This window comes from Malus sylvestris, chromosome 11 (genome assembly GCF_916048215.2).
Source record: "Malus sylvestris chromosome 11, drMalSylv7.2, whole genome shotgun sequence".
NCBI lineage: Eukaryota > Viridiplantae > Streptophyta > Magnoliopsida > Rosales > Rosaceae > Malus > Malus sylvestris.
In genome coordinates this window covers 22,592,296-22,600,876 of record NC_062270.1, presented here as the reverse complement: position 1 = coordinate 22,600,876, position 8,581 = coordinate 22,592,296, and positions in this window count along the sequence as shown.

Here is an 8,581-nt window from a genome sequence, read left to right as displayed (position 1 = left end):
AACGTCTTGTAGCCGGACGAATAGCTCATTCATCTCTCATTGGAGCCCACAACATGCAGTGGGATCTCCTCCACGACATGCTCAACAAAGTTCTCATACATTGAATCCTTGAACGGAAATGGATAGTGATGTTTGCTAATGGGTGAGTTGTGTTTCCTAAGGTTCATGTAAATGCGCCCACCATCGGGGATATGCTTTGGTACCTGCACCAACGAAGGGAACCACCTATCAACTTTAATGGGAATTGGATTTGGAGTAGGTGGCTTACCTATGTGTTGTGATGAAGTGGCAGCAATGTGAACATTCTTCCCCATGGTGCTTTCGGCCAATTTGAGCACTTTGAGAGCAGTGGCCGTATGGTCCTTGTGCTCCACTCCAATTCCTTCGTCTTGCATGGTTCTTGATGCATCCTTTGTACTTGGTGCTGAACGGTCCGGTCCTATCTTTTCTATTTTATCAATGGCACAACAAGAATGAACAACATTAGGAGTCTCAATGGATTTAGAAATTTTAAAACTAATCATGTCACCACTAAATGCCATAGTTACTAATCCTTTGGCCATATCAATCTTGGTTTGAGCCGTTTTCATGAAAGGTCATCCAAGTAAGAGCGGTGATGGTGAAGAGTGGCCTGAATCCTCCATATCAAGCACATAGAAATCTGCAGGAAAAATCAAGTGGTCTACCTGCACCAAAACATCTTCCAACACTCCTTTTGGATATGCATTAGATCGATCGGCTAATTGGATAATCACACCATCATGTTTAAGTGCTCCTAGATTCATAGATGCATAAACATAATATGGCATGACATTAATTGATGCACCTAAATCTAACATAGCATGCTCAAACCTTGTATTACCAATTATGCAAGGAATTGTGAAACTACCCGGATCTTTACATTTAAGTGGCAGCTTTCTTTGCAACATGGCGGAGACATTCTCGCTTACATGTACCACTTCTTTCTCCCGGACACGTTTCCTTGTTGTACAAAGCTTCTTTAAAAACTTGGCATACTTCGGGATTTGCTTTATAGCATCAAGGAGGGGAATGTTGACATGCACCTTTCTAAATGTCTCTAGAACATCTTTTTCCTCCTCTTCATTCTTGGCTTGCAAAAATCTGCTAGGAAAGGGTACATTCGAAGGAATAACATTAGTAGGAACCGAATTGGACACATTCTTACCTTTGTTGGACAGATTGGATGGTGTTTGTGCCATTGGAACTTGCGGCAAGGATGTTTCTATCCTTGCCGTGGGTTAAGTTGCTTCCTCCTCTTCCATTTGCAACATTTCATCCTCTTTGTGACCTGTTTTTGATGAAGAACCTGCCCCAACCTCCTTGGCACTTCTTAGGGTGATTGCTTTGGCTGATTTAAACCCTCCCTTTGGATTTGCAATGGTGGAACTAGGGAGCTTTCCTTGGTCTCTAAACTGCCCAACAAACTCCGCAATCTGCCCAATTTGCTTTTCCAATTGGTCCACCCTAATGTTCGTGTTGTGCATTGCTTGGGTTTGATTTTCTTGCCCCTAAGATAATTTTGTAAGTAACTTAAGAATTGTATCATTATCCAAAGTGTTACCTGAAGTGTTTTGGGCAGATTGTGGAGAAGCTTGTGTGCGTGCGTATGGCTTGGTGTAGAAGCCCGGGGGTTGTTGCCTAAAGCCTTCGTGTTGTTGGGGTTGTAGTGACTCCCTCTACTTGAAATTTGGATGATCTCTCCAACCGGGATTATATGTGTTGAAGTATGGATCGTTCCTTGGTTGATTTTGGCTTTGAAATCCAATTGCATTAGCGCTCTCCCATCCACCATTCTCAATGAGTTGAGGACATTTTTCAGAGGCATGTCCTTGGATAGAACACACACCACACACAATTGGTCCTTGCATCCTTATTCCTTTGGCCATCTGAGACATAATGGAAGTAAGATTAGCTATTTGTGAATGAATGTCGGATTTGGAACTTACCTCATGTACTTGCTGCCGTGGGGTTCCTCTTTGGCCAACACCTTTGTATTGTTGAGCGTTCAACGCTCGATTAGCAATTAAGATCTTGGCAGCCATGGGTGTCTTGTCCACCAATGCTCTACCCGCTGAGGCATCGAGCATTTGACGTTCAATTGGTAGGAGTCCCTCGTAGAAGTATTGTAGAAGTAACTCCTCATTCATCTGATGCTGTGGACAAGAAGCAACAAGTGATTTAAAACGTTCATAATAAGTGGGAAATGACTCACCTTCATCTTGCTGAATTCCACTTATCCTTTTGCGTAGAAGAATGACTCGAGAAATTGGGAAAAACTTCTCCAAATACGCCCTCTTCATACTCTCCCAAGATGTGACGGTTCCGGGAGCAAGTTCATACAACCAATCTTTCGCCTTGTCCAAGAGGGAAAAGGGAAAGGCCTTCATCTTCAAAATACTCCCAACAACATTTGCAGGAGTCATACTCGAACAAACAACCTCAAACTCTTTCAAATGTTTATTCGGATCTTCCATGGACAACCCATGGAACTTAGGAATATGGTGCAATAGGCTAGACTTCAATTCGAACTCATCAGTCTTGTCTTGGGTAGCCCTTGGATATTGAATGCATAATGGTGCGACATTGTCTAATCCCGAAGCCGAAAGCTCCTTGATTGTTCGATTGTCGGCTGCCATGATTGGTGCTTCCTAAAAAATCCCAACCGTGCCCCTCTCTTCTTCTTCTAAAACTTGTTCTTCAAGGTTAGGTTCAGGGCTAGGTGGGTTAGACTCTTGTTGGTTCCTCCTTCTTCTCAAAGTTCTCTCAAAATTGTCGTCAAAGTCCAAAATATGCTCACGAACAGGTTGGGAACTTCGTGAAGGAAAAAAATTTGTCCTAGCTAAGAACAAGTATGAACATTTGAATACACATGCAAGCTATTAACACTTTAAAGTAGGCATGCATCCAAAAACAATTCATAAAACCCATGACTTTCAAAGCCTAGTATATGGTGAACCAAAATAAACTCTTTAACAACATTAAAGAGAAAGAAGAATTTAGTGATTCTTTACCCTTGAAGCTCATCCTTGATTACACAAGGGATTCACCCAAGTGGAGGGCCTTCAAGTCACCTCCAAGCTCCTTGAATCCTCCTTGTGTTTTCCTCCTTTTAGTGCTCCTTTGATGATTTGAGGAAAAAAGGATTTGTTCTCCAAAACACCAAAAGCTTGATGTCTCTAAGTCTCTTCACCAAGGTTGTATCTAGTGAAGATGAATTGGATGACTAAGGGAAGAAGAGATTGCTAGATGTCCCTCCCCTTAGTGGCCGGCCTCCTTAAAAGAAAATGGAGAAAATGTTTCACCCAATTTCAACAAGAAAAACCCCTATTAGAAAATAGCTATAAAGTTGCTTTTATAACCTTTTCTTTGGTGAGTGGCAAACTTGTAATAAAGCAAACTTTGCCCATTCACCCTAATGGCCGGCCCTCCTTGGTGTTATTGGGCTATTTGCCCATTTTGTTTTAGTTGTCATACAACTTGAACATAATGGGCCTTTTGGACCAAAACGCTTTTGGGCCCCGAAACCCAAAACCAACATATAAGCCCAATACGAACCTTTCGTAAAATTAATTAACTAATTAATTATTCTTGACCATTCTTCAATTAAACCATTTAATTGCTTATCCATTTCATATAATTTCTTCACATACATCCTTACTCGGTGTACGATCCATTAGGTTCCAATTAGCGAGGCAGTGGGCGATGTTACTCTTAACTATCGATTTGTGAATTGAAACCACATTTCAATTCTCCCTTTAATGATTAGTGTTACCTAATCATTTGGGCTTCCACAAACCATGAGTGACACCTAGCAGTATGTCATGGTTACCCAAGCTAAGTAGAATTGGTTGGAGAACCTATCCAGTTACAACTACAATGCAATACGGTCCTTCTCTAATACAATACTCTTAATCACATTGTTTAAGTGATAGTTTGTTTCATGTCTACTATCCAATGTGATACTTTCCTATATGATTCCCTTGAATATGATTTGGAACAAACTTCCTAAGTCATATTCATTTGCTTTGGCCAAAGACTTTAGAATCATATCTTAGAGTATTCTCCCTCCACCATGGAAGGTTAGAGATCCCTTGTTGTGCATTCATATGCCTACATGACTAGATAGCTTGACCCCAACAATGCTGTGGACACTCCGATGGAATGCCGTTTGACATGATCAAAGATCAAGGACCTAACCATTAGACATCTATGATGCCTCAGGTCAAAGGACTGCTTTGCATATTGTAACTTTAGAGTTCATACATGACATGTATGTTTGAACTCTCTTTTGATCGTAGTTCAGTGTACTCGATTACTCTTTCGAGCACCTATGTGTTTGTCTTAGTGTCCAACACCAAATGACTTGAGACTAGTCATACTCACGCTTGAGTCAACACAACACATACTAACCTTAGCGGATTGTCAATGCCCAATTGGCAATCCTATGGCTAGGAACGTTTTAGGAATGAACATAAGAGAAAGGTCTCGATAATCTAACTCACTTAGATCACTTATCTCTTAGAACAAATACATTCCTTGGATTCTCTTATTGCTTAAACACATGATACAATAAGTAGTGATTAACAATAAGATTTGCCCTTCATTAAACATATAAAAGTTTAATACATTAAGTATTCCAAAAAGCTATTACATCAAATGAGTGGCTTTGTGGGCATACTTCCAACACTTCGAGTCATGCACTAGTACCTAAAAACAAAGAAACCAAACAAGTCAGCAACTAAAGTAGAAAACACACGAAAATAAAATAAAAAGAAACAACGAGGGATTAGCAAAGTTGCCAATCCCCGGCAACGGCGCCAAAACTTGATGCGTAAAATAACTAAACACACAAATTAACCCTCTTGTTGACAATTGTAGTATGGATAAGTAGGGATCGTTCTTAAACCGGGGATTAGGAGGGATTGCTAAACACTCTAAACTGACTCAAATATGTAAAACAAAGTTTGAAACACTAAACTAGACTCAAAGAATGTAAATCTAAACTCTAAAACACTAAAACAAAACAAAAGACTCAAAACAGCACAAAGACACTCAAAACTTCCTTAAAAACACTTTCTGGGCAGTTTTGAACTCTAACACAAACTTGGAGGAAATTGGGTTATAACTTGAATCAAAACACTTAAAAACACAAACTAAATTGATTTCTAACTAATCTAACACTTTAAAATAATGGGGGATTTGGTTTTGACGAATTTGAAAACAAAGAAAACAGATTGTAACTAAAACAGAGTTTTAAAACGAATTTGGATGAAACTATGGATAAAAGGATAGTTAGGAGGTTCTTCTCCACACATGACACACTTGCATACAAAACGATTTCCAGTTGCTTTTCAGTAAGCTATGAATTCTCAACGCCCCAGATTAACCGTGAATTGCACTAATTAACCCTCAGATTTTCCAAAAGTTATTGAATTGGATGATTGCATACGACAACCCAAAGCATTCCCCACAAGTTCCCTACATGAATTGCATAATAGAGATACAAGTAAGAATCATTAAGTTCTATGAAAATCATAAGCATTGATGAAGCATTCGTTACTATGAATTGCATGAAACTTATGCCAAGAATTTACTTAAAGCGATTGTGACTAGCAACCTTCACTACTTGTGAATATAAGTTCGTAACGAGTAGGTGAAACTCCCTTATATTCTAGCATCAAATTCATGCATGAAAATTAAGCGTGCACTCTCAACCAACATACACAAATCAGTTTTTATATGAACGGATAAGTAAATTGAATTCACAACTCATAAAACACAACTGGATGTAATCAAATCATATTGCAAGCATGAACATGGTTTCGAATCATCCCCTGACTAAAAGGGTTTAGTTCTCATACTCACAAAACAAAGATTATTGAATTGAAACATTGAAAACAAAAGAAAGATTACACCTAAAACGTTCCAGCAATCCTTAATCGAATGACAAGCACGTCCAAGGGCTTTCCTCCTTCCTTTTTGCTGCGGCACAAGGGTTGGTGGTGAGTTTTGGGGGTTATGGATGGTGTAAAAGTATGGAATGGTGTTTAGGATGGTAGTATGGTGCGGCTAGAAGTGTTTAGGGTCAGAAACTATGGAGAATGGTGAAGTATGGATGCGTCTAGGAGTGGTGGATGATTTCTGGCGTGAATGGGTGATTGAATGCTCTTTTGTGGCTGCAACAAGGAAGTTTATTTAAAGGATTTCAGGAAACAAAACCCTAGGTTATTTAGGTAATCAGAAATTAAGTCAAAAGCTTCTAGAAATACGAAATCAAATTAGAACACTAAGGGAAATTGGCTAAGATATGCGGCAAGGGGACAAAACACAATAGGAATGTGTTTTAATGCAAGGAAATAGGAAATAACCCTCTCCCTTGCATGGCAAGGAAGAGGAAAGGTCAAGGGAGGTGCGGCAAAGGTCTATAAGGGTTCTAGGGCCATTGTTTTGTGTCCTAGAATGCGTATGAAGTCTTCAAAGTGGCTGGAACATAGGATTTTTAGAATTAGGAAAGGTCAAACCAAAATAGGAAACCTTGGCTTAACTTTCCTACTTCAAGTAGGAATCCTTGTTGGAGTAGGAATCCTTGTTCTTCTAGGAATCATCATGTGAGTAGGAATCCATCTTCAATTAGGAATCCTTCGTTGATTAGGAATCCTTTCTTCTTCAAATCTTCAATTTCGTTCATTCCTTTTACTCCAAGCATGTGATAACCATTCCAAGCCCAATTTTGCTCCAAAAAGCTCCAAAATACATCTTCTTACATACTTTGTCCTTAGAATCTGAAAACACACAAAAGTGACTTTAAACACTAAAATAACTAAGGAAACACAACGTAAATGCACGAGAATAAGCTAATTAAGTCGCATAAATATGCTCCTATCAGTGGGTCAGATAGATAACCAGCATTTGTGTAACCAACAAGGCGAGAATTAACCCGAGGACCGAGGGGGACTGCGACTCCTCTCAAGGATTCGTGGTTGTAGAACAAGCCCAAATCCATCGTACCTTTGAGGTAGCGAAAAATGTCTTTTAACACCATTCCAGTGTTTGCGTGTGGGTGCATTGATGTATCTAGCCAAAAGATTAATAGCGAAGGAAATGTTGGGTCTAGTGCATTGAGCAAAGTATAATAAAGCACCAATTGCACTTAGGTATGGAATTTCAGGCTTTAAAATCTCTTCCTCATCCTCCTTCAGATGGAAGGGATCTCGTTTAGCGTCTAGAGTCCAAACGACCATAGGTGTACTCGAAGGCTTCACTTTATCCTCATTAAAACGTTGCAACACCTTTTGGGTGTAGTTCTATTGATGTACTAGGATTCCATCCGAACAATGCTTGATCTTTAGGCCGAGACAATATCGAGTTTTCCTAAGATCTTTCATCTTAAATTCTGATTTCAAGTGGAGTTCCAATGAGGTTCATGTCGTCAACATAAACTGCAACAATCGCAAATCCGAAATGTGACTTCTTAATGAACACATATGGGCATAGTTCGTTGTTCACATAACCCTAACTTGTCAAATATTCATTCAGACGGTTATACCACATCCACCCGGATTGCTTCAATCCGTAGAATGACCTCTTCAATCTAATCGAGAGAGTGTTCCATGGTCTAGAATTATTTGAACCAGTAAATGGAAGTCCTTCTGGAACCTTCATGTACATTTTTGTATCTAGATCCCAATAAAGGTACACAATTACCACGTCTATAAGCTGCAAATTCAGTTTTTCAAAAACTACCAAACTGATAAGGTAGCGGAATGTTATGACGTCCATTACGAGAGAATACATCTCCTTGTAATCAATCCCAGGGTGTTGAGAGAAGCCTTGCGCTATGAGGCGTGCTTTGTATCGCACTATTTCATTATTCTCATTACGCTTCCTCATGAAAACCCACTTGTAGCCCACATGCTTTACATGTTGTGGAGTAAGAGCTACAGGCCCAAACACCTTTTGTTTCATGAGCGAATTGAGTTTGACCTAGATTGTTTATTTCTAGTTTGACCAATCTGTTCTATGTCGACATTCATCAACAGAGCGTGGTTCAATGTCATCGCTAAGGATGATGTCAGAAGCAACGGTATACTCGAATGCATCATCGACAATCATCTCATTCCGATTCCAAACCTTATCCAATATTGCGTAATGTACCAAAATCTCACGATTCTTGGGAGGCCGACATGTTTCTTCTAAAACATCACCGTAATCTAAAATAACCTCATGCGTTGGAATGCATGAGTAAACAATGGTCGGATTCAGACTAGGTTCACTAGTTTGTGCTGTTTTCCTTTTCCAGGGTTATGAATCCTTTGAACCAGGAGGCCTACCACAATTCATGGTAGGATCAAGTGTTTGGCTAGCTGCCATTGTGCCTTGTCGTGTGGAAGGTGCGGCCGCCCCACCCTTAGGGACGATTCAGCCTTCGACGACGGTGTTACAACGTACGATCGGTACGTCCATCCTTGCAGGTGCGTTTGCAATGGGTATATGTGATCTCGTCACATTCGCTAGATCAGTAAAAGCATCTGGCATGCTTTGAGTAATGCTCTGAAGATCT